This window comes from Corvus cornix, chromosome 12 (genome assembly GCF_000738735.6).
Source record: "Corvus cornix cornix isolate S_Up_H32 chromosome 12, ASM73873v5, whole genome shotgun sequence".
Classification (NCBI taxonomy): domain Eukaryota; kingdom Metazoa; phylum Chordata; class Aves; order Passeriformes; family Corvidae; genus Corvus; species Corvus cornix.
In genome coordinates this window covers 9,914,365-9,940,533 of record NC_046342.1, presented here as the reverse complement: position 1 = coordinate 9,940,533, position 26,169 = coordinate 9,914,365, and the positions used below count along the sequence as shown (strand labels likewise).

Sequence of the window (26,169 nt, the reverse complement as noted above, 5' to 3'; positions counted from 1 at the left end):
ATTTTTCTGTGTATCCTGGTCTGAAAGGAAAGGCTGTTCTCATCCCTCCCAAACCACTGTTTGCTGGGAACTGGCCAACTTCTATGTTATTTTTTAATTCTCAGAGTTACACCCCAGTAAATAGGAACTAAACTAATGGCTAGTGTCTGCATACTGTGCTTTGCATGCTTTCCAGTATCCAGACCCTGCAGCAAGAGAGAGACACCCTATAATAATAGACTGGTTTCACCAGTCACAGTCATTTTTCCTGCGAACAGAGCTCCATCTAGTCCTATTGCTTTGCTGGGCCCGTTCCCACCTCCTTCCCTGAGAGACCAGCTCTTTGGCAGGGTCATGGTGCCACCTGAGCATAGTTAACCCCAACTGATTCATGATTCCTGACTAGGCTCAGGTGTTTCCTTACTGAACTCCACACCTTGAATAAGGATGCCCATGATTTTGGGGTGCCCAGCCTTTCTCAGACAACCTCCATGTCCTGACATCCCACAAGTACACCTTAAATCTAACTGAAGCTCTCTGATGGAGCACCCAGGGTTCCAACCCAAGTCAGATATTACCTCTAAGTGAAGTGGTAGTTTCCAGTCCTTAGTCCCAGCTACACCATCAGTGTCTGTCAGCACCCTGGTCTTGCTTCCTCACCCAGCTGAGCATTGCCAACCTGTTGGGTGATTTAGGTCTGGCTTGGGAAGTGCAAGTTCTCTGTTTGCAAACACCACACAGCTCAGCAGCCCTGGACTGGCACTGCTCTCCCTTTAGGCTCAAAGAGGGTGTGTGATCACAGCAGGCTTCAAACTGGAAAGTATTTGGAGGATGTGGCTGAACATCATCTCTTTTTGCATCACACCTTTCCCATGCAGTTTTCCTAGCTGCAGGATCATTCCCAAAAGAGTCACAGCCAGAACACTACATCAAGTTTCCTTTCATGACCCACAAAGTCTTTCAGTGGAGAACTCAGACAAGACTTTTGTGCCAGCTCCAAGATCCCCCAGGTCTGTCCCCATTGCCTGCTTTTTCTCCTCTCTTTTAACATGAACAACTCTGCAGCAACCTCAAATCAATAAAACAAAGAAAGGCAATGCAAGCTGCCACTAAACACCAACTCCTTAAAAAAGATCAGCTAGAATTATTTGCTGCTACACAACAAATTTCTGCCTGCACAGTCCCCTGGTTGCTGCGCTGTAGATGCCCAGGATGGAGAGGAGGTACAGAGGAGGAGGGACCAGCCAGCATCCCCTTCCTCACTGCACAGAGCAGTTGGCTCTGCTGCAGCTGCAGTGTGCACCATATGTTCATGTAAGCGATGAAGCAGGGATGGCCACAGCCCTTCCCTTGCTTCTGGAGCTGAGAAACCCCAGTGGGGGAGCCCAGGGACCATCCTTCTGCATCCAGCTGAGAGTTTATCAGAGGGCATCCCCCCAGCTGCTGGGACAGGCAGGCAGCTTCTGCATGTGAGCTCCACTTTTGCCCAGGGGACAGAGGCTCTTCTCTGCTCTGCACAGAAAAGGTTAAGGGAAAGCAAAATTTCTGAGAAATAGCAGCATGCTGGTTTTGACAAATGCGCAAATTGGAGCTGATATGGAATGCAGATGTATGTAAACACTCATGAAATTATCCAATCCCTCCTGCATAATGTCGCCTCGCAGCCGCAGAGGCTCTGAGCACTCTGCAAGGCCAAGCTGGTTCGGATCCATGCAAATCAGGGAAAAGACACTGTACAGGTACCAGGCAAGAGTGGGAAAAGAATGAGGGAAGAAGACACCTCGTCATTAAGTTAAAGATGGTCCTGCTTGGCACAGGACACCCTGGCTTTGGGATTGGAGTCAGCAGGAGTTTCAAGAGCTGCTTCCCTGCTCTGCCTGCAAACACCTTAAACCCTCAGTCTCTGACCCAGTTTACAGGGGCTGGGATGGTAAGTGCCAGGTTACAGATATTGCACCAGTTGTCCCAAGATCACACCATGAATCCTGGAAACAGAAACTAGGATCCTGACTCCCACATCCTTGTCCTAACCACTTCATCTGTGCCCTCCATAGCTGTTGCCATGGAGATTATTTCAATGCCACCCATCCCTTGCCAGGACGTCACTGAAATGGTCCAGCAAAAACAGTACCTAAGCCATCAGGAAAACACATCCTTCCGTGTTCCTGCTTCCATGGTGAGCTGCAGCAGGGCTGGGGCAGAGGTGAAGAGCTTCCAAGGCTTTCTCCGCATAAAAGCCCCTTTTTAATATCAAGCTCACATATTTTCTGTTTACCTACTGCCAGCTGCACCTGCCCTGATCCCAACCGTAAGCCCCAGCAGAAGTTAATCTCCCCATCCCCACATCGCACCTGCAAAGCCTCAACTCCACTTTTCATAATGGTCTGTGTGAACAGATCCCTTTCATTAATCCCCCACCTTGCCCTGGCCCCCAGAGAGCTTCTCAGCACCAGTCATCTCCCCTGTTCCAGCACTTCAAGCTGGATTTTGAGACAAGAGAAGCCTCTTGAGCACAGGATTTCCTGATTAAAATAGAGAGGGTGAGGGACACATAAAAAACAAAGAGCAGAGCAGACATCCCATATTCTTCCAGGGAACTTTAAAAATTTCAGCTCTTGGGAATAAAGGAATAGAAATGAAAGGTGTAAGTTCTGAACTGCCAAAAATATCTCACTTCCCTACCCCTCAGTGGGAGCATTGGGACTCACCAACCATCCTACTGAGGATCCAAAAACCCTTTTTCAAGAACAACTAAATCTGTAGGCTTCAGGGAAAGGTAAACAAGCACCCACACACATAAATAAAGCATGGTAATAAATGTCTTAATAATTAGCAGTGATACAGATGCAGCTGAGCAAACAGCCCTGGATCCAAAAAAACAAACAAGCCTTCTGCTTTGTGTCCTAGCTCCAGTGATAATTGCTCACACGCCTTCATCACAGGGGATCCCAAAGCCCTTAGTAAACAGAGACAGGGATGCGTATGGAATGGAAGCTGGGAGAGGCAGTGGAGTGGTGCAAACCTACTGCATGGGCTCCCAAAAGCCACCTCTGGGTCCAGCACAGTCACTGCCCACTGGTACCTCAAGGTGAGTGCACAGCCACAGAGAGCATCTCCAGCAAATCCTTCTGCTCTCCAGGAACCCCACTTTCAGATTGCTGAGGGGAGAAAAAAAGGGACTGAGGAAAACTGGGCATGTTTCCCTGCTTTGCAGAGCAGCCCTAGTCCCCAACATCTGTGCTCACACGTTGCTCCAAAGCTGCCCTTGGGCTTGGTGGGACAGCACTGAACAGCACTTGGCCTCTGTGCTGGTCCAGGGCCATCTAGGACAAGACTAACGCTCGGTCAGGAGCAAATCTACAAGACTTTACTCTCAGTTATTTTTCGCTCAATTATACCAGAGGGAAATCGTGTTACGAGAGGGATCAATAAGGAAAACAGAGCTGGAGGAAGGAAGAGAGCGGTACAGAAACACACACGCTCACACAAACTCCTCTCTTCTGAACTCCAGCTCCAAAAAAAACCAACCCTTTGAACTTTCCCTTTGAGTCCTGAGCTCTTCTAGCTTTTTTCCTTCTTCTTTTTTTTTATTTCCCCCTCCAGACTCAAGGATTCATTTCTAACCTTAGAAAGAAAATCCTCCTTCTGTAACAGTCATTAATTGGCTTTGGGGAATCTGGGCCACCAGATATGCCCCTAATCCTATACACACTTCCAGTCCCATGTTCAGAGTTGGGTTGGCTGGCACTTCTCTCTGCAAGAGACTTGTTAGGGGAATTAGCTGCTTTCTTCAGCCACTGCAGCTGTCTGGCTTGATACATTTTTTAAATATGGGGGGAAGAAAAAAGGAAAAGGCAGTCAGCAGATCGTGTTGGGGAGACACTTATGTGAATTTTTCTCTCTCTAAATAGTACATTTCTCCATTATCAAGACACACAAAGCATTGTCAATCACCTTGTCCTAATACAAAAGCAAAGAGCTTGCCAAAAGGTTGGCAGCAATCAGCACATCCTTGTGGGTGGCAGGGTGTTATGAGAGCGAGTGCCACTTTGATAGGAGCTGTTTCGACTGGGAGGGTGTTTGTCATGATTTAAAACATTAAACCGTGGAAGTGGTACATAAAGGCTGACACAAAAATGTCTGAAAAACACGTCCACATGGCTTCTTCTCAAAGGTCCCAGGAGCCAAACACAGCTCAGGGTTGTGAATTCCCAGCTGCCCTTAGGAAATCTTCAGCTCAAACCTCTTCCAGTGTGGGGGGATTTACGAAGCAGTAGCCAATTGCAATTCACCACTTCCCCAGGTAGTCCCACCTCCAGACACTGTTCTCACATGCAGGGCATCTCCAGGCAGCAGGTGGGAGATATTCCTCCACAACAAGGGGAAAGTGATTCCTGCAGAAGATAATTCAGGCAGGGGTCAAAATTAGGAGCCTCTTCCCAGAGATCCCACTCTCATATCCTTACCAGTACATACCAACAAGAACCAAAATGAAATTAAAACGAAGCTGAATTACTGTCTTGAACAAAAATAAGCCTATTCACCAATCCAAACACATATGAGAATCCTCACTAGAAGGAAAAAAAACCCCAACACATACGGTTTATTAAATTATTCTTTTTCTTATTACTGTCTCTCCTGGTTCAGACTGAGGCATTGAAAAGCTACGAGACACATTGATCTTGTGCTATTTCCCATTTAATACTGAAGCACTTGAAGCTCATGGGAAAGGTCATTCTGTCCACATCTCTACCTGAGGAGATTTGGATTGCACAAATGAACACCCAGACGCTCAAGTCTCCCACCCATCACACATGGCTATCCTTTTTGGGTCAAATCCTGCCAGACTACGTTCAGCATCCTGTTGGTGTTTTTTGAAAGATGCAAAGTGTCCTTTAAAAGGAGAAAAGCCAGCACAGGATGGAGTCGAGAGGCTCTCCAGCTGGAACGTTATCCTGGAAACAGCCATAAACTGTAGAGGTGAACTCCAAATAAAAGATCACACAGCAGGGACCTGGAGGTAAGCAGATGGCTTTGAGAACTGGGAGTCTCACACCAGCTACAAGCAAGTAATTACCAGCAAGTCACAGCTGGGCTGGACAACACGAGCAGCTGAAAATGTGACTATGCTAGGGTGACATGCTAGTGTGATCACACTGCCAGCATCCTCTGACACTTCTCCTCTCCCCTTGCTGGTCCTAATGCTACCAAATGTAGGGATTATTTCCTTTAGAGAAATCAGAGACTTTTCGCCATAGGAGGCCTCTAAAAACAGGGGTGGGAAGGAAGTTGACAAGATGCTCTGAAGTGGTGGATGAGTGTAGCTATCACTGCAAGAGGTGAGGAGCACATCCAGACGAATGCAGAGCTTGCCAAAGTGGCTCTTGAGACCTGGTGAGGCACAAGCTGAGGCTGGGAGGGAGATTTCTTCAGCCAGAGCTTGGGAGGGCAGTCTGGGGCCGCAATGTGGGAGTGACATTTCCGCTAGGCTTGGCCACAAGGATAGGAAAAACTGGATTCCTCACTGCCTGCTGTCCACGTGGGTCTGCTCTTGAACAAATACAGACAGGCTGCTCTGAAATCTTGGAATTTGCCCCCCTCCTGAGTTCCTGGCTGTAAGCCCCAGTTGGGAGGGAGCAGCTAGCACCAAATTTCTGATCCAGAATTGTGGGCTGGGCTGTAAAAGCCAAACCAACTTCAGCAGCCAGTCTGCTCCATGTGTCTGGCTTTTTTTTTCCAGCTTCTTTGTCCAATCTGTCTGGAGTGTAGATATATTGACAAACTCTCAGGAAGGACCTGCATTTCTTTTTGTGCATCTCTGGAAACGAGAACAAAGAAGATGCTGCTGAAATGTCTTCTCCATTGCAAGTTACTGTCAAGTAAGTTTGCAACTCTCTTCACATCCATCGGTGTGAAACTCTTGGGCAACAAGCTGATTTCTACCTCTGCTGAAACCTGGAAGCTCCTGGCCATTTCCTCATTGCTGGCCCTGGCAGCAGGAAAAGGTGCTGACCCCCACAGTGCTGAGCCTCCCAGTGCTGAGCCAACTGCAAACCTCCCAAAAGTTTTGGCCTGCCTGGTAGAAATTACTACAAACATCATTCAAGCAAGGTAAATCAGAGCCCACACCTCCCTCAGACCCCCTCCCTTCTGCATTAGTTTTCTACCAGTGCTGTAGAGGTCTCCTGCAAAGGACCACCTGATGCTTTTGGACAAAGAAGAGAAACAGCATTTCATCAATGAAAGCAAACATACTCTTCCTCCCCACTGCCTCACCTCTGCCCCCTCCTTGCCCCCACCATACTGTCTCTTTTTCCTTTTTTTGTCACACCAGCAATTTCTGACAGATTTGGGCAAAGGCAGGCAGCTCTATACAGCCGGTGTGCAGGGATGTCAGTGTCAGATCCTCTGCTTTTCCCCTTTTTTCTCAGCGGCGCTCAGAGCCAGCCTCTCGGATCGACTGGCGAATGACATGCCTGGCTGGGCTGAGGCACTCATATCGACGTTTCCCCAGGGTGCTGCTCCTGATGGAGTTTGCAGCAGGAGCTAAAAGCCGCATACAGATAACTCTTCCTTCCCCTCGCTTCCTCTCCTTCGTCCCTTTCAGCAATTCAGGAGAAGAGGGTGAAGAAAATTGCACTTGGATTAAATAAACTAACAACCAGCACGCAGGGCTTTTAGCTGTAAGTGAGCCAAGTGTCCTGTAACATTAAATAAATGCAAGATTAACCTTCAAGGCTTCTACACTAAATTATTTATCTTGAGAGGCAAAGAGGTCGGGATTGAAACAAAGGGTAAATATTTGAGGAGCGCGCTGCGTGCGCTGGCTCTGTGGCTGTTTGCCCACAGTGCCGGTGCTGCCAGCACTTCCCTGCCGGGGGGACAGCCGTGGGCTGGCAGTGTCCCCAGCCCGTAATCACCCTGCGATTCAGCTGTGAGGGCAGCAGAGGGGACAGCCCTTGTGCCACCAGCCATGGCATCCTGCCTGGCAGAAGTTGTGAGGTTGGGGGAGAGCCCAAGTGACCTGACAGAGGCTGATAAGTTGCTGTGATTTCACCGAGCATCCCGGGCTCCGCAATTAGCAGTTGCATCTGCCTTCTGTACTGGAGTATTATTAACTGCATGATTTACATCCAACCATTTCTGCAGCCACTGTAGGCAGGGAATTACCTGATAACAAAATATCCTGCTGTTCATGCTAAGTGACAGACTCAGAAATATCAGTCTGTTTAATCAAAGCACTAACAACACCAAATAGATGAAAATATTTTGCCATTCCCTAGCTGATCTCCCGTGTTAAGATCCTTAAGAATTATTCTGTCTAAGATATGCCAATTATTTTCCTTTCAGTAAAAAAAATTTAAAAGTAGCCACTACTGGGAAAGCATACAGCATCTGTTTAACTGTGAATTGCAACTTTACAGTGTATTTTAAGGTGAGAAACACAAAAGACAGCTATGGCCAGGACCGATGTAATTAGTCAGGATGCACAACACCTTAAATTACCATCTCTGTGCTTTCTAGAACTGCCAGGCTTCAGAAAGAGAAGCAGCCAGGATCTCAGTGTTAACTCACCAGGAAAAACCTCCCCTAACACACCTTTTCCCTATAAAGAGCATCACCAACTCACTAATCAATGACTTTGCTTGCAGAGCCCATTTTCTCACCCACACTCCCATCCCAACCTGGTACAAAGGCAGACCACTGCAGGTGCCACAGACCTCACAAGATCACAACCCCCTGTGGCACTGCCCAGCACCTGCCACATGTTTGGTGTTAGATGCAAAAAAATTTGAGGGCGGGAGGAAAATGATAAAGCTGCAACCTATCAGATAAAAACATTTCAGCTAGTTGTCAATACAGCAAATTCACAGCATCGTAGTGAAAGCGTATGCAGGAGAGAGCAAGACCAGGCTGCCCACTGCCCCAGGCTGGTACTCAGCAGGATGGATGGAACTCCTCTGCCAGTTTCTCAGTCTGTCCCATCCATGTACAATGCATTAAACCCCTCGAAAAGTGTAAGGTCAGGGAGGGATTTTCTCTGAGTGAAGGGAATCAATGGAGTAGGATTTTTACCATCCTTCACAGCAGGGTGTGTGCTGTGGACTGTTGGATCATCTGCTTATGTCCATGTAGCAGAGCCCTGCTGTTTCAGAAATCAAAGGCACTGGCACTGCTCTTGATCCCTCAGTGTCTCTGAGGAGTGCTTCAGGTGGTGGGTTCAGTCTCCAGCACAGGGTGTGGGTGTGCCACAGGCTCCCCCCAGAAAATGCTGCATGCTCTCCCTCCTGCTCCTCTCCCCCTTGCACCGAAGCCTCACCCACCCAACACAGCCTCAAGAGCTGCTTGTCAAAAAACCCCTTCACTCCCAGCACTCCCATGAGACCCCAAGACACATCCAGGAGCAGTGTGGATCACAGAATCATAGACTAGATTGTGGTGGAAGAAACCTTAAAGACCATCCAATTCCAACCCCCTCCCGTGGGCAGGGACACCTACATGACCAGATTGCTCAAAGCCCTGTTCAACCTGGCCTTGAACACTTTCAAGAATGGGACATCCACAGCCTGTCTGGGCAACTTGTGCCAGGGCCTCGCAACCCTCAAAGCCATGAATTTATCCCTAATATCTAACGTAAGCCTACCATCTTTCAGTTTGAAGCCATCACCCCTTGTCCTATCACTTCCAGGCGACAGCAGGAGGAAAGCTGGAGATGAGATGCACAAAGGGACGAGCCACCCTCCCCTCCTGCCATGGGGATGTGTGATGCCTTCACTCATCAGCAGAGGAAGGCTTTCCCTCTGCTGCCAAAGAGCGGGAGTTTTAGGGTAGGATAGGTGACATGAGCAAGCTGTGAAACCCAAGTGGCACTGACATACACTGCTTTCTACCAATTATGAGCACAATAATAGGTAAAGAAGCCATAGCAACAAAAACTTGACCTGTTCCACTCCACAGATACAGCTGAAGCCCATTCTAGCTTTAATGTAGTCTCTTAACACCTACTGCTATTAATGGCTCCTGCATAATAAGGGGGATTACAGATCTATTACAGATCCGTCACCTCCTAAAGAATATGCCATTAATCATGACCATTTATTTGCAAATTGGTTTATAATTTTGCAAATCTTTTGCAAATTACTTTAAATAGCAGAGTGGGGGGCAAGGGACTTTCAAAGCAGACTTCCATGCTGATGCCTTCCTTGGCTAATGACCCATTTTGAGCCAAATCACTGCTTGTGCACATCTACATATATATATAGGTATTTATTTATGGGAGCAAACTGGATATGTGACAACCACACATTGTCTGGATCACAACCAGATACGTGAGTGACAGCAGGTAGCAGAGAACACACAGGACAGTGTATCTGTCTCTGCACAGATACCTTTTTACAGGCTGCTTCTCACTGGGGCAGCTTTTACAGATGAAGAGCAACTGAGTATTTGTGTGTGTGCCTGCACACTGGTGACACCACTGCCTGGGACACAGTGAATATCCCTGTGTGCATTTCCTTGGCCTTTCACCCAGCTGGTGTGCATGAGATTTGGAGGCTGGGCACAAGGTTCACACCCTCCTTACCTCAGTTGTGCAAAACCTTGGTGTTACACCTCACTCCAGAGCCAGCAGCTGATTCACTCCAACCAACTAAAAACCCCTCCAGCTGCTTGGAGAGTCCTCCAGGGCAGAGCACAGGACAAGAACAGATTGAACCCTTTCCACATCCCACAGCTCAGGCCAGGGTTGGGTGAGCACAGATAAACCCCCTACCCTCCCACCCTCACCCCCAGCTTCCATGAGGCTCTGCCCTTCTTTCCGGCTTTCCTTTAAACTGACCCCAAAATCCCCTTACCTACCAGAGCCTCCCCTCCCCTCTCCTCATCTCCAGCCTTTTGCATCCATCCCTGCTTCCTGCCCCTGCGGATTAAGTAGACTTTGCCTGGATTACAGCTGCCAATCAAGTTCAAGTGCATTTTTAATAGTTTAATTTGTGGCACAAGGTTTCAAATAAAATCATCAAGTGCAGTCGATTAAACTCATTAAGTCCTTACGGACTCGTCTGTGTACTGTGCTGTTATCAGATTCAGAGACATGAGAATTAATTAGGCCACTGTTATCCTTTGTCTGGATTACTGTGCCAGGCCCAGCAGCCGGGTGCTTTTCTGTGAAAGCATGAGGTCCATAATCTCCTTACGAGCACAACCGGGGAGACAGCGGCCTAAGAGATTTCTTCAGCATTCCTCAAAGATCAAACAACAAGAAACACACTGTTCTTTGATTTTTTTTTCCCCTCCTCTCTTTTTCTTTCTCTTTTTTTTTCCCTCTACGTGCACAGCACAGCTCATGACTAAAGGCAGTTCAGTGGGGACAGGGCAGGTGAGTAGCAATGGGCTGCTGGTAGCAGGGCTCCACACACTGATCACTTCTTCCAGAGTACACCAGGGATGTCCTGCAAGGCTGCTTCTGCTTCAAAGGGATGCCCAACAACGCTTACTCACATCTGCTGGGGCTACTTCTCCACTGCCACATCCGCTGGGTCACTGCCCACATTTTGGGAGAGAGACTAAGGGTACCCAAAGGGACTAAGGGTACCCACTGCACCCCTACAGATCCAGAGTAATGTGAAATCACAGCTGATGCACAGCACAACTCACCAGGGTACCCCAGATGCTGTTGTTTCTGCAATGAGCGTCATACCTCCAGCACAGGCTTTACCTGCCTCTGGGAACCAATGCAGATGGTGACCTGCTTGGAGAGGCAGATGTGCAGGTGGGAAGGGCAGCACAAGCCCCTGGCTGCCAGGTCTGTAGAGATCTGAAGGTGAGGATGTACTGAGACAAGAGCCCATATGCATGCTCCAGTCTGTACGGCGGGGTATGGTGGGCAGATGGGCCAAGGTGAAAATAAACAGGATAAATGTAAACTCCCTGCACCTGACTGTACTTCCACTTGCAGTATTCTGGCCCCTACCCATGAAGCAGGATCCCACAACACAAATACCAGCACAAAACAAGCTATATATTCTCTAAATAATTTGCCACCTACTCTGCTCAGTGGAGCAGAAATACATATTATATATTGTCCATCTCAACAGAGCTTTTAGCAAGCAACATCTCACATTTGTTACACCAACACAGGAAAACAGTGCCTGTACCATGCAAATGCCATTATAGGCAGCTGAACAACTGGAGCTCTGCAGCCCAGGGGAGGCTAATGGATTCCCTTCCCATGCCAGCAAGATCCAGCCACAGGCCTAAGTGAAGATGATACCAGAGAAGAATTTAAGAACCACAGGCAGATAAGCATCTCTGACTTTCTAATGCCATGAGAACCTTCACTGAGACCAGGGATCTGAAAATTTCTCCCCTCATAGTAAGGTTGCATCTCATTTATCAAAGTCAGCTATTACAGAGGAGGGCAGGAGGTGTGAGATCCACAGCCAGTGATGATAAGTAGGCGCCCATGTGTGAGAGCTGAGGGTTGCTGCCTCAGTCAGACCTTTGGTAGTGAGTTAGCTGGTCCTTGACAAAGCAGTTATTTCCTAGAGCAACCTGTGTGCAGGAGGGCCTTAAAAAGGCATATTGCCAAAGAGGGGTTTATCCAAGAGGCTTTTCTGGTGGACCCAAATCCTTTCCAACGGGTCAGCTGCTGGCAAACATGCTGCAACAAATTTATGAGAACATAACCACGCTGTAAAGAGACAAACTTATGGGACAAAGGAAAGTAATCCATATTTAGGCTGGCAAGGGTTTTGTGCTTGCTAAGAGTCCTGCTGAATTGCATTTGAGGGAAGCTGAACTATAGCAATTTCTAGACTAAATCACTTGGGCCTGCCAGTACTTTTACCAGTTTATTACAGAAATTTACTCACAAGGGTCAGTGACCCCTCAGTCAGTGACTCCCCCAGGTGACTTCCTGAGCCATGTTAAGCTACGAGCATTTGTTCTCATTCCCTCTGATATTCTCTTTCTCTGCTCCTCCTCTCCCACTTCCCGTTTCATTCGCCTCCACTGAATCCCTTCTTTTTTTCTCTCTATTGTCAAATCCAGGGAGTAGGGTACAATGTGACAAGACAGTGGTGGCAGAACAATGAGGGATGTAGATGTGAAGGAGCAACAGAGAGGCAAAAGGGCTGGGGATGTTTGCCGAGAAGCCTGAATGTGATGGAGGGGAAAGGGAGGTGTGAGGAGCTGCAGGAACGGCAGCAAGGCAGCTGCACTTTTGGGAAAGATGAGGATTTTCATACCTGCTCCCCTGTACAGGTAATACGAAGACAATGATGAGGAAGAAAGAAAAGATGCAGCCTCCAAGATGCAAAAGGTCCCCAGAACCATTTTAGCTACTAAGGTGCAGAGAGAACAATGGCAGCTGCAGAGCATAAGGAGAGGAAGAGGCATTAAGATTCGGCACAGAGGAGGAGGACTAAAGGGCAGAGCAGTGGTTATGGGCAAGAGGGAAAAAGTCTGATAGCATTGAAGGAGATAAAAAAGAGGGCTGTGTTTTAATGGAGAGGAGTGCATTCCCTCCAATAGTGGGCAGCCAAGAGTGTCAGGTGAATTCTGCTTCCCTCTCCTAAATGTGAGTGCAAACAATCATGCATTCCCTGAGCCCAGAACATCTGCACTTGGACAAGATGAATCCTACTGAAACCTTGTACCACCTTAACCAAACTGGTGCAGGTTCAGAGCACTTTTCTGCAACTGGAAAAGTTCTCCAGGCCTGGCATAAATCCAACCCTCAGCATTTCCCCAGTAGAAGTGTAAGCAGAAATTCTTCAGGGAATACTTAATACACGTCCCTGGAATATAAATTGCTGAAAGTATAAAGGCAACCCAGTCTACAACAGGATCTCTTCTGCTGTCCCAGCCCAGCCAACCTCCTCCTGCTTCTGTGGTTCTCCACAGATTATAAATCACAAGTGAAAACATACAGAGCAAGCAGGCTTCCTTTTTCCTTCCCAACTCCAGGAGAGTCTCCGTGCGGTGTCTCCTTCTCACTCATTTGTTTTTTCTTTCTTCTCCCCTCATGCACGCTTAAGAAATTGATAAATGTCTCTTTAAGGACGTGTCTGCCGCCTTGCCGCGCACCCTTATAAATCAGATAAATATCTCAAGGATCCTTATCCTGGGAAAATTGAGATAATTGCACTAAATTGAAGAGCCTCTATTTTTTTTTCTTCCTCACCCCCTCCCATCCTTCTTCTCTTTTCAGCTGGAGTCTCTTGTAGTAACAGGTGTGCTGACTGCTAATTCCTGCCCAGGAATTACCCCCTCCATCTGAAGGGATGGCCCTCAATAGCTCCAGGCTACCTCCTGAAGTGAATTTTAACCAAGATACCACATCAGTCGGCAACATTTTCATAGCTCCATCTGGGTCTCTCCTGGAAGAGTTCACCCTTGCTGGTGCACTTCTGACACCCACCTGCTCAGGAGGTATCTCTGCAATATGAGTGGAGGGTTGTGTCTGTAAGGGGTAAAGCAAGTTTGGCTCCGACACTCCCCTTCTGCCATGGACTGGTGCTGTAGCTGGAAAAAGGGAAAACAGAAAAAAAAAAATGGAAGGATGGATATGAACAGGATTCAGGTGAAAGAAGCTGGAGCATTAAGAAACAGCAGAAAAATTAGCACGGTAGTCAAGTCAAATTACAACAAGTCAAATCAAGTGAAGAAGGTCCTCAGTGATCTAAACCTGCTCCAAGCAGGTCCTGAGGTCTCTTTCAACCCACACCTCTTGGTCCCATGGCAGAACAGAGGAACACTATTGCTATGTGGGGGGAGGCAAAGACCCCAAAATCAGTCCCCATTTCTCAGTGTAATCATAATGTACTTCTTCCCCACCTACAGAAGTGAGAACACCTCCCACCAGCAGCACCAGTTATGTTGAGGTGTTATCCCTCCCTTCCACCAAAGGAAGGAGCCACCAGAAGAGCACGGACAGGGCAGCAGGTGAAGAGATCAAGGAACAAATTGTCACCCTGCTGGTTTTCTCCCAGGTGAAGAAAACTCTACAAACCAGAAGCCTACAACTGTGTTTTACTTTTGGTGCTCTACAGCCAAACACACAAGATAATTGGGACTGTCAGAGGGACTGAAGGTGACTGATGCTGCAATCCAAAAGGGATGATTACTTCTCCAAGAGATTTCCAAGGAACACCTGGGGTCACCAGGGGCGCCAGCAAAAAGTACTTTTAGGTGACTTTGCATCAGACAGGAAGATAAGCTCAGAAGGTTCTCAGTGAGCAGAGATGACTCTACACTCAGAAAACTCAGGAGGTGGCAGGCAGGGGATGGTGACACAATGGTGCTCAGTATGGCCCTCAAAACCACAGGCCTCTTCCAAGTACAAATTAGACCTTCCAGCCCAGCCAGCTTCTCTAAAGCCTGAACTGGATGGAGGAAAGCAGAACAGACTAGCTCCAAGCCCCAGGAGATAATCACTGAGCTTGGGCAAGTGGCACTGAGCCTGCAGGTGTGTTGAGAGAGGAGGACAACAGCTGTTTCTACTTCACCCAGGTCCTCCATGCCAGGACAACCTTCCTTCACTCCCAGCAGAGCCACAGCTCTCTGCAAATTCATCAGGGCCCATTCTGTGTAAAATGCTCTCATGTACAATAAAAATAGCCCAAGACCCCAGGCAGGGCTGAAACAAGTCGAGTGTGGTGGCTGAATAAAGTGGCTCAGAGCTGTGAGTCCAGCCAGAGCTCTGCCAGCACATCTCTAGAGGAAATAGTTTTCAACTGAAGGACAGTCCATTCAGATTTGATATAAAGATTAAGTTTTTTACAGTAAGGGTGGTAAAACACTGGCACAAGCTGCCTGGAGAGGTTGTAGATGCCCCATCCCTGGAAATGTTCAAGGTCAGATTGGACAGGGCTCTGAGTAATCTGATCTAGTTGAAGATGTTTCTGCTCATTGCAGGGGGTTGGACTAGATGGCCTTTAAAGGTCCTGTCCAACCCAAACTATTTTATGTTTCCACAATCTCCACCCATTCCAGGTTTGCGGTGGAAAGAAACAAATTTTGGGAAGGTGGGAAACAGCTGCTCTGAAGTCCTCTGATGACGAGGAGATGGAAAGAAGACTCATGATCAACTCCCTCTTTTCAGTTGCAGCCCAAATTTTCTCACCTTTCTCTGCCAAAATACCAGAAACAGCCACCACAGGGCACCATGTCCTGTACCCAGAACAGGTGCAGTAAACGGTGACTCCCTTGCTTGCTCTATGTCATCCACATAGACCCAATGTGAATTTAAAAGTAGCATCACCAATGCAGAAAAGGGGGGTTGGTTCTCCATAGCTCCCCTCAACCCTTGCCCCGGCTCTGCAAAGAGGCTGAGCGCAGCTTTCAGTGCTTATGGGACAGGATGACCCCTACCCAGCCTTCAGAGTCTCTCCTGGCATCAGCAGGCTCCACACAACATCTCCGTTCCTCTCAGGAAGAATAGGCTTGACGGTGTTTTGACTCCTTTCTCAGAGACTCCCACATGGCACTTTACAATCCAACTTTGCTCTTAAATACACATCCTGGGCTGCATCCCAGAGATGTGTGTCAGGCACGAAGTGCTGTCAGTCAGCCCCAGTCACAACACATCAGGGCTTAGGAGAAGTCTGACTGATCAGGGCGAGGGGGGAGGAAGCACAGGAATGAGAAGAAAAGGCTGAACAGCAAAAAAAAAAAAAGAGGAGAAAGACAAATCAAGCAGGAAAATGGCAGGAACTATTCCATACAGGAAAGGATGTTTTTCATCTGCAATATAGCAGCAGTGTCAGGCACCAAACAGGACAAAGATGCTCAGATACAGGTTCACAGAGAGGAGGGTGGAGGAAACTCCTGGGAGGGCTCCTGGGCTGAAGTCCGGTGTCTCTCATTCATGTGGCTTCAGGCAGCAGGGGCTGAAACGCACTGCCACATCAGCAGCATGGCAATTAATGTAAAGTGGGCTGTGGCGACAAAGCTACCAGATAAAATGTGTGCCTGGCCAAATGCCACTCCAGAGCTGGCTCCGATGGCAGCACCCTCAGCCAAGAACGACCAAACAGTCACGGCACTGTGGCTGCCTCTCCTGTGCCACGGAGGAGTTCACGGAGCGCAGGGAACGTTCACTGCAGGAATGACATGGGGTAGTTCTCATGCCGCCATCCCAACGTTTTCCTACATAGGAAGGTACCTGCAATTCTAACAGTCAAGAAAGACAAAGCTGGACAAAATAGGAGCAACTGAGGAATCAGCTAAAGCTGTGCTCATTTGAAAGCAAAGGTGAATAAGTTTAAACAGACATTCAGAGGAATGCCTATGAGAGGGCACTGCAGTGGAGAGGGAGGAGGTCCCTCCCCTTTCTGGGAGAGGAAGGACTTGGAGAGGAGACCTGGAACATTGCATAAAAGTTTGAGATTACTCAAGTATGCTCATTCTGTGAATTTCAGTATCTTCCACCATGCATGAAATGAGTAAATATTCATTGGGCTGAAGAGAAAGCAAGGAGAGCAATGAGGAGAGATGGCTCCATAGCATAATTTATATAAGTATTCACCAGAGCTTGAACAGGAACCCACATCTCCCCTACTCCCAGGTGAGTGCCTGAGCTTCTAGGCTGAAAGTCCTGCTTCTTTTCACTTGCTCACTGCAACCCAAGGTTTAAAAAATATTTAATTACTCCTTCTAATGTTGAAAAGTCCAAATAGGAGGACTGAGCAGATTCTCCTGCCAGCTCAAAATCAGAATTACCTGACAATCAAGAGGGTCTTTCCAGGTGGGTTCAAGTCTCTTCCAAAGGGAGAAAAGATATTAGCAGGGAGTGCTCTAGCCATGACACTATTTTGTGAGAGTGGCCAAAGTTTCTCACTCCATGCAGACCCTGATCTCTGAGCCATGCCCAGAAGATGCTTCATAGACTGGGCTTTGCCAGTAAGCCAGATGTGCTCAGAGTAACCTGGCGTTCCAACAGCACTGACTGGTTCAGCACACCAAAAACAGAGGTGAGTCTGGCAGAGAGAAGAAGCAGATCCTCAGGAGGATGGGAAACAGAAATATGGCAATGATATTGCAAGGCAGCTGACCAGGGGTTCTGAGGATCCAAACTACACCTCTATAGCTGTTTTTATGTCTGGGATTTCTCCACAAATCCATGAAAGAGGACAACAGACTTGTGCTCACCTACATCACGAATACAAAGGAAGGAACCTCATGAGGAACCGGCTGCTCAGGCAAAGCATTCCCATGCAAACCCCAGTGCATCTCATCACTCTCTTGCCTACAAGGAGGCACGGTTACCTCTCTAGCTCATAAAGGGGGTGAGGGGCACAAGCCCTCACTCCCTCTTGCATAAGGACTGTCTGCACCTCTGACTTCATGGGCTGAGTTTAGCCAGCTCACGTAGCATTGCGTTGGATTTTTCTTTCAGCTGCATGAGAGACAAAGGGAATGAAGTGGGTGGTGTACACTCTGGCTTCACGAGGCATTCGCTAATCTCTGAGGAGGAACCTTATTAGAGAAATTGAAAAGGTCATTAGGGGTAGGGATGGGAAGCTCTAGAAATTACACATCACCTAGAAAAATGACCAGAAGAAATGGGAGTCTCTGTGCAAGCTGGCTCATGGGGAAAAGTGAGTCCATCACTCTTCCTTCCTTATATTCCCCATATTCGAAGTCACTGATGTGGTGAACTGACCCTGGCTGGATGTCAGGTGCCCACCAAAGCTGCTCTACCACTCCCTTTCTCAGCTGGACAGGAGAGAGAAAATATAATGAAGACTCAAGGGTCAAGATAAGGACAGGGAGAGATCACTTACAGCTACCGTCATGGGCAAAACAGATTCATCTTGGGGAAATTAATTTAATTTAATCCTTTAAACCTTGGGAGTCTGTGCTCAGTCATTTACTCTCACCCTGGAAGAGAGCTTGTGAGTCTGACCAGTAGGCCAGCACTCTTGCAAGTCACTTTTCTGATCCAACAAGGGAAGAAGAAATGGCTGTAGAACGGAGGATACAGAGAGCCTTGCCTTTCACTGGCTCATCTGAATCATAATTAGAAAGTGCTGCAAAACATCTCTGCAAACCCAAGAGGAAACCAGCCTGCCCTTCACCCTGTAGGGAGATCAGTCCAACAGCACGTGCTCGCGAGCCCCGGCCCAGCTCCGGCTGGGTTAATGTGACAATCCATTTCTGACAGCGTGTCAATACAAAGCAATTTAGGAGTGCATGAAGAATCGACCCAAGGTAACAGGCAATTTCTCCGCTCTGTTGCTTAGACGGAAGTGGGGACCAATGAGGCCACAGTCTCGGAGCACACTGAGCTCGGCAGGGCCCGCTCTGCCGGCACGTGCTGGCATCTTAGCAGCACTCACCAGAGAGAAGGGTGGAACAAGGCAGGAGCAAGACACCTGCTGTGAGACACAGTCTCGGGATGGCGACAAAGAAGAGTTGAGGGTGGCATCCCATAAAGGTTTTGTTAATTGGGAGGTATTTGAATATGTAAAGTAACAAACTGGCTGAAACAGAGTAGATAGACTTAAACATACAGATGATTATAAGGCGGCACCTCAGCCTCGGGCTCATGCCACGTTCCCTGTGGGCAGGGAACCACTGCTGAACCTCGCCAAGCTGGAGAGGGGCAAGCAGGTGGTGCAGGCAACCCAAAAAACTGATTCCAAAAAGTCATCTCTTCTTTTAAGTCAAACTTAGAGCATGCCTGCATGGGACCCGAAGCACTAACACCATGCTGCTGCCCTTCTTCCGTGTACTCAAGGAGCACATTTCACACTGGTGCATCTCTCCACGCAGGGGATAAGAGAGGCCATGGGAATTAGCAGGGAGGGGCAGAGAGTGCTGTGGGACAGGAATTGGAAGGCACTGGCATCACTAAAGGCTGAGCTGCCCTCCTTCCCTCTCTGTCACAGCACAGATTGCAGGGAGGGCCCTCATTTGCCTCTTGCCCACATGGTAGCCACCAGCAGCCATCTCAGAGCACTGCCTCCACGCCGTGAAAGTACATTGGCACAAACAGCAGGGCTGGCATGGAAAAGTGGAGGGCGAGCCCAATCCAAGCGAATCTGTTTGCAAACGCAGAGCGCAGCAGCAGCGTGCTGGCAGTGCTCATCCAGCACGATGGGCTGAGGGACACTCCCACCACACTAAAAGCATCTCAGTCTGTCATTATTAAAGCAGAAAACACAACAGATGCAGCCTGTGCCACCGAGTCCAGGCTTTTGCTCCCTCGCAACTCAGGATGTTGCACTCTGAAGAGCTGATTCTGATCACTCACTCACCTAGAGAGGCCAGAAGTGCCGCCTCCTCTGAAAGAGTCGGGAGAAACTACCCTTGCTGCCTATTTTTTAGATGGAACAACTTTAAACCAGGCTGAGCTTCCCACCCATGCCACGCACAGCAGCTGTGGAGGGTGCCAAGCATGGAAACACAGAAGTCAAAAAAGGAGGAATGGATAGAGAGAGGAAATATAACATTGTTGTAACTCTGCCAGAATAACATGCTGGTTTAAACCTATCCTTGGACATATTTTTATCTGGGACATCATGGGATACAGCCAGGGAGGCAGGGTTTGAGGTTGGATCCTTTTTGTGTGGTTGCATTAAGAGTAAGATTCCCACTTTATTTTGATTTAATAAGCTAGTTAAAGCATGTTAACAAAATTAAAAGCATTATTAAAGGCAGATGTACTGGTGTACAAATAGCTAAGCATCAGTTTTGACTTTAGATGATCCACAGCTTCAGCGTATGCTTCTAATAACCAGCTGTCACTTACCAGAGATGTGGTAAGTCTCTTATTAAATCCTAAATGGGCATATGGATGTTACATTTAAAGTAGTATTTTCCCCTCCTCACTTCTATCTTTTCCCACAGGCAACTGAGCCAACTCACAAATTTCCTGCATCATTTTTTCCCTTTGCTAATGGGGTGCATGTTGAGATCAGAAGGACCAAATGATGACCTGTCTTTATGTTTTCTACATCCCTTTGGAAAAATCCATATGACTCTCTGTGTGTCAAAAGAGTCATAACACATCCCAGATGCCTCAGTACTAATTGCACTTTTTCTGCTTGAAGCCACCAAAGTCCCCTGAGAAGCCATTCAAGCACAAGCCCATTTTGTCCAGCGCTGCCATGTTCCTGAACAGCTTGCAGTAACAGGCTGGTGAGCACAGCTCTTGGAGGAGCCACCACCACCAGCCCAGCACGAACACCTCCTTCAACACAAACTGCATGTTCAGGGGATCCAGAAACTGGGGCACTGTCGGGCTTGTGAGAAGCAAAATCTGTTTCTAGGATGGGAGTAGGGGAGAAGGGTTAAGAGAGAAAATCAATCGCATTTGCAAGGTTCCAGTAGGACTACAGTAGAAGTGCCATCAAATTGAAACAGTGCTTGAAATCAGGAAAACACTTCCACCATCCACCATTTTTCACATCTTTTTCTTTTTAACTGAGGTAAATGCACTCAAGAGTGCAGGAGTCAGTACCTTCCAGCATTGTGGTCTCTACAGCATGCCATCTGGGACCTGCCTCAGCCCAGGTGCCAGCCACATGCACCAGGAGGAGATGATGCCAGCAAACCCCACCATGCCGGAAAGCTTTGCCTTGGTCCTTTTTCCATGAGAAGGAGCTGGCACCCACCTTTGACTCTGTTTTTCCCTACATCAGCAGAGGAAGACAAGGCTTTGGACACACCAAGAAAGAGCATCTATGAATATGTTGCTGTAACAGAAACAGACCTTCCTTGCCCCCCACAGAGGTGAACAGCTGGACTGCCTTCCCCAGGCAATGGCCACTGCTGCCCCAGCAAGCAGAGGAGAGCATCAGGGCACTTGCTCTCCTCTAGACACTGCTATCAGCCATAAACACAGGATATTTGTGGTCTAAACCTTTCAATCCTTATGTCTGAAGGTCCTGTACATTGTGCTATCAATCATTTAGAGGAATATTAAACTGCTGGAGAGCTGACGATATCATTTGCTATGTTCATTCCCTTGAGGATCAAGTGTCTCAGTGAGAGCAGGAGCAGAGTCCAAACATGGAGCCTCCCCTATCCCTGATCTCATTACGGGCCCTGCTGCTTCCACAAACCCCTTTTCCCTTCAGGTCTCTCTTCCCACAGCATTGACCACAGCTCATAAATTAGTAAGTGCATGCATTTTTCAAAATCAGGTTTGTGGAGAGCAGATGTTGAAGATGAAGTGGAGGGGAGAAGGGGGAAGAAAACAAAAACCAACACATACAAAAATTCAAACACTGTGAAATGTTTAACAACATGTAAGTCCTTCAAAGCCACAAACCCCTTGGTCCCTGTCCCTGGCTGGATTCACTAATAGGTTTGCTGCCAGTCCCAGTGTGGAAGGCAGGGGTGCACGAGGACCCTGAACCCTCTGTTTTGCCTCCAATTATATGCCAAGTTAAAACTCAGGGAAAAACAAAAACAACCAACCTAATCCACAGTCATTCTTTAATCCTGTGCATCTTATTAAAAGCAAGAGGACAAGATAATCCACCCAGACTGGCAAGTTGGAGGCTGCTCATTTCCTCTCCAGAGGAAATCAGCTCGTGTTTTCTCCTGAGGATCCCAAGAGGCCCGAGTCCAAAGACACTGACAATATGCTACAGAAAAGAAAAAAAAAATTTAGAAAGGAAGGTAATTATGGAAAAGGTTCAGAGGAAAACATATTTCTGCAGTGCTGCTGAGGCCAAGCAGGAGCTGTCCATGCAGCAGGAGCTGCTGGGTCCCCACTCCTGGTCATCAGAGGATCACACTGGAGAGGCAGAGCTGGGACAGGAGTTAGAGGGATGGGCAGCTCCAGGGATTAGGCACCAACAGCCTGAGCTACAAAAAGGCTGAAGGAGACAAAAGACACTGTCTCCCCATCTGTGCAGCCAAAGAGCTCTAGGCTGGCCAGGTCACACAGCTGGAAAGAGCTGGGAAGGGGGGACCTTGATGCAGGCACTCGCTCTGCACTTACATTCTTATCCCTTGCTCTGTCAGGTCCCCTTAGGCAAAGGATGGAGGCAGCTCAGAGGAACAAACACACCCAGTAGGACACAACAGCTCTGCATGCCATGGCCCCAGGTGCTGGAGAGGTGTCAAAAGCCAGGAGGAGCAACAAACCTGACAGAGCAAAGGTACCAATGTCACTGTTTCCCTCAGGAAAGGTGGGAAAGAGGAGCTGTAAAGTCAGCAATGCCTTCACGAATGTGATGGATGAAGACATACGACAGGATGGAAGATCATTTTGGGCCACCACCTCTTGGACAAAAGAAATAGAAGTAGCTCCGTTAGGAGAGTGCTGAAAGTTTGGATGGACACTGAGATTTCTGTTAATGTTAATAATAAAAAGAGAGAAACGATGAAAAATGTCCCTTCTAGGAGACTAACTACCCAAATAAAACCTAAAAACTGCAACAGTGAAAGCTCACACATCCTAGATGGAACAGTTAAAGACTTGAACATCAACTGTAGATGCATCATCAAGACATGATTGTGACTTAGACTCGATATTGGTGAATGATAAAAACACAGTGGAAGAGATGTAACTGGAAAATAACCTTGGACAGAGTGGTTTATTTAAAACTCTTGCCTCATTTTGACTTACTCTAAACAGAACAGACAGATAAACAACAGCAGAGTGCTGCCTAAAGGTTCCTGGTTTCAAAAGGGCAAACCCAGCCTTGCCTATAAAAGGCAGGTTCAAATGTCTTTGAACCAAAGGCAAAGTTCCCTGGGGACTTCACCCCAAACACAGAAAAATAGTGAAGGAGTAGGTCCTGGGCGGCTCCTAACTTGCTAGAATGAGTAGAGCAATGCAGACAAAAGGAATAAGAAGAGAGCACAGAAAGGGAAATGATTAACCAGCAAAGAGCAAAGATTTTAGGGGCTGAAAATAGAAGGGATGGAGTGGGAAATGCCAAATGTCAAATGAGTTAGACCTGAGGAAGGATATTAAATAGTGAGAGGTTCTCTGGTCATACAAACACAAAAGTAATAAAGATAGAAGAAGCAGTGCTGTGATTCAGTCTGTGGGAAGAGAGTTCACAGGAAATCTAGGTGAGGTCCCAAGACTAAACAAATTCTTCTCAGCAGCTCTGGACAGTGACAATAATTACAAGCATATGAACTTAGCTGAGTGGCTGATATGGAAAATGTACTTACCACAGCTGAGAGAGAAGGGAAGATCCAAGACCTTTCTGTGATCAAATCACTAGGCCAGGTATCTCACAACCCAGATTCCTGGAGGAACTATTCCATGAAACAGACAGATTGAGAGCAAGGGCTTCAATAAATCCACCAGTAAGGAGGTGAGGAACATAAAATGCAGCACCTGTAAGTAAGAAGGATGAAAAAGCAATCTGAGCAGCTGTCACCCACGGCCCTCTGCAAGGGAGGAAGCAAAGACTGGGCAGGGCTGTGAAACGTGCGGGATGCAGGACTATCCCATTTGGGATTGTTTTTATTTTTATCTCACCTTTTTGTGCTACTAACTGATCTTCTAGGTAAAGGAAAATACACATTTTAGTGAATCAATTAATGAAGGGCCATGATTTGCTGTGAGAAAGAGGAAGAGCTTATCCCAGGCACTACAGTGGCAGAGTAGGATTTGATGGAGGGATAGCTGTGGACAAGGAGGGAAGGGTACAGCTTGCAGGGAGTTTAGCAGTGGAGCTCCCTGCAGAGTGGTCTCAGGATTTGTCCTGGTCAACAATTTCCCTAATGAGTCTTTCTTAATTAAACTAGCCTATGAGAAGCAGGAGAAACCAGGGAAGACAACTGGAAGCACAGCCTGAACACAGCTCAATCCCTGAAGGAAACCATATAGTTTTCAAGAATTTCTGCCGCAAATGGGGAATTCATAAGTTGAAAATGATTGAAGAGGAAAGGACTTTGATTGTAGGAGTCAATTACAGGCTGATTAGTGAGATAAAGGCACAAAACAGGTAAATTTGATCCTAAGGTGTATGCAGGGGAGGATTTCCAGCAGAGGAGGGCATCTCCCAATTCACAAATTAAACTGGTCAGCCACTCTCAAGAGCAACAATAGATGCAAAGAAAGGCTGTCAGGATAACCAGTGGATGGGAAATGGCCCAAGCAGAGCAGGTACATGAATTTTTTTATTTATTATCAGGATGAAGGAGATGTGATTTCTGTCTCCTTTCCAACTATAGTCAGTAAACATGGGAAAAAGCAATGGTGGTAGAAGGATGACATGAGTACTAAAAATATATAAGCTAGAAACATGTCTAAGCTCAAAATTATGCCTCACCAGAGTAGGGAGGCAGCTGGGGCAAACAATGAAAAAACAAAGAAGGAAGTCTTTTTAAGATGGGTCCTGCTAGGAGTATGAAAGGGATTTTATGAGGTGGTTCCCAGCTGGGAATTTGGCCAAGGTACTGGGGTTAACACACTCACTACTCTGAAAAGTACCAAGGGATTTTCAGCAGCCAGAAATTACCAAGACCTTGGTTTTAAATCTCCACTGCTGAAATGCAACTATTTACTCAGCGCAGTTCCACTTGAGCAACTATGTGAAATGCTGCTCTGAGACTCCCTAAAGTCTCCCGGGGAGCAGGCAAAAAAATACATATATTCTGTCTGGAGCTGATTCTCTTTCCACACATCTGTCCCTCTCGTCCTGCCTCACCACTAACAGGATTTGCATCAGAGTAGGCCAGCTCTCAGAGCCAGGCAGCTCCCAGCCCCTCTCCCTGAGCCTGTCACACCGTGGAGACATCGCCTTTGGACATTTAAGCACAAGGAGCAGGGTCCTGGGCAGCCAGGGGGGACATTGGCCACACAACAAACACCTCTGTACCCCTCCTGGCAAGCAGAGAATGAGTTCAGGCATCGCAGGCTATTGTACAGTTTAGACATGTCCAAGCAATTCCAGCTAGGAGCAGATGCTTTCAGAGCCACTCAAGACTTCCTTAATAACACAGGCTTACCTGGACTGAAAGAAAACTGAGCCATCTCCATCCTAAGCCAAATGAGAAGGTACCAGCAGCCTCCATGGTACCCAGGTAGCAAAGAGCTCATTTTAACAGGCATCATGTACATGGGAACAGACACTGTTTAGGACACCCATTGTCCCAATGCCTGGGTATATTTTTTTATGCTCAATGCAATGTGTTTTCTTGCAACAACCACCAGACTCTGCAAAAAAGAGAATGCTCAGCCAGGGCTCCCCATTTCTGGGGGGAATTATTTTGGGTTTTTAAAGCCTTGTCCCTTCTTTTACTCCGTATTATTTGTGCTGAATGACAGAGGGGAAAGACCCCGCGCCAAAGCCTGGACACGAACCAGGGAGCACTAAAATCCTGCCCTACCAGCAGTGACCAGCATCCACAGCACAGTGTGCAAATGCCAAAGCACCACAAAAGAGCAAACCTGAGCAGAATAAATCCTCCTCCAGCTGCTTGTTGTTCATCCCTTGATGCTCAGTTTGGCAGCAGGGTTGAACCAAGAGGGAAGCCCAGATGCTGGGAATGGGGCAGCAGGCAGAAGGGTGCTCTGCAGTGGGCTCTTCTTCCCACAGGTGTTTACATGCCACTGGGCAGAGAGGTGGATGGAAGCAGATGGAGTGGTTGGCACATAGAGGTTTAGCAGTGAAACCTCCCAGTCCTGTGAGCCCATAACTTGCCACAAGAGTAGCAGGTCAGTCCCCAGCACGGTAACTTCAAAGGTTGCCAACAAGATGAGGTGCAGCTGACACTTACCCGTCCTGCTCCTTGTCCCAAGGAAGAACCTTTCACTTTCCTCAACTTCGGGAGGCTCTCAGGAGCTGAAATCACAACAGAAAAGGGCCAAACAAACTGCATGGGGTGCTGGGAGAGATGTGCCCAGTGCTAATCTGTCCCACCCCATAGCCAGCCCTGCCTTTGCACTTCACACCCACTGGTGAAACTGGGGGGCCTGGCACCCCTCACCACCCCAGTCCCCTCGGAGAGGGGCCAGCAGGGGCCCAGGCTTCCCAGTCCCCAGTGGTCCCTCTCTCACCCTCCTTGCTGCCCCAAGCACAGGCACCCCCTCCTCTCCTCCCCCTCCCCTGCCCTTCCCTGCTTGTTGCACGAAGGGCGCGTTTGACCTCAATCTGTCTGCTCGGATTAGAGTCCGGAGCCGTTCCCCTCTGCCGAGCACAGAGCCCCAGCAGGGCTGCGAGGCCGCATCTGCCACGGCGGGTTCTTCCAGAGGGCTGCCAC

The 26,169-nt window shown here is 47.9% G+C and overlaps 1 long non-coding RNA gene across 1 annotated transcript; it reads right to left on the bottom strand.

Moving 5' to 3' along the window:
* Positions 1-3,867: 3,867 nt before the first annotated feature.
* Positions 3,868-25,962, bottom strand: LOC109143334. Its single transcript, XR_002043402.3, has 4 exons — positions 25,687-25,962; positions 23,128-23,296; positions 13,403-13,506; positions 3,868-4,373 (listed from the first exon to the last, which is right to left on the bottom strand). It is a non-coding gene; the product is annotated as an uncharacterized LOC109143334 (long non-coding RNA).
* Positions 25,963-26,169: the final 207 nt, after the last annotated feature.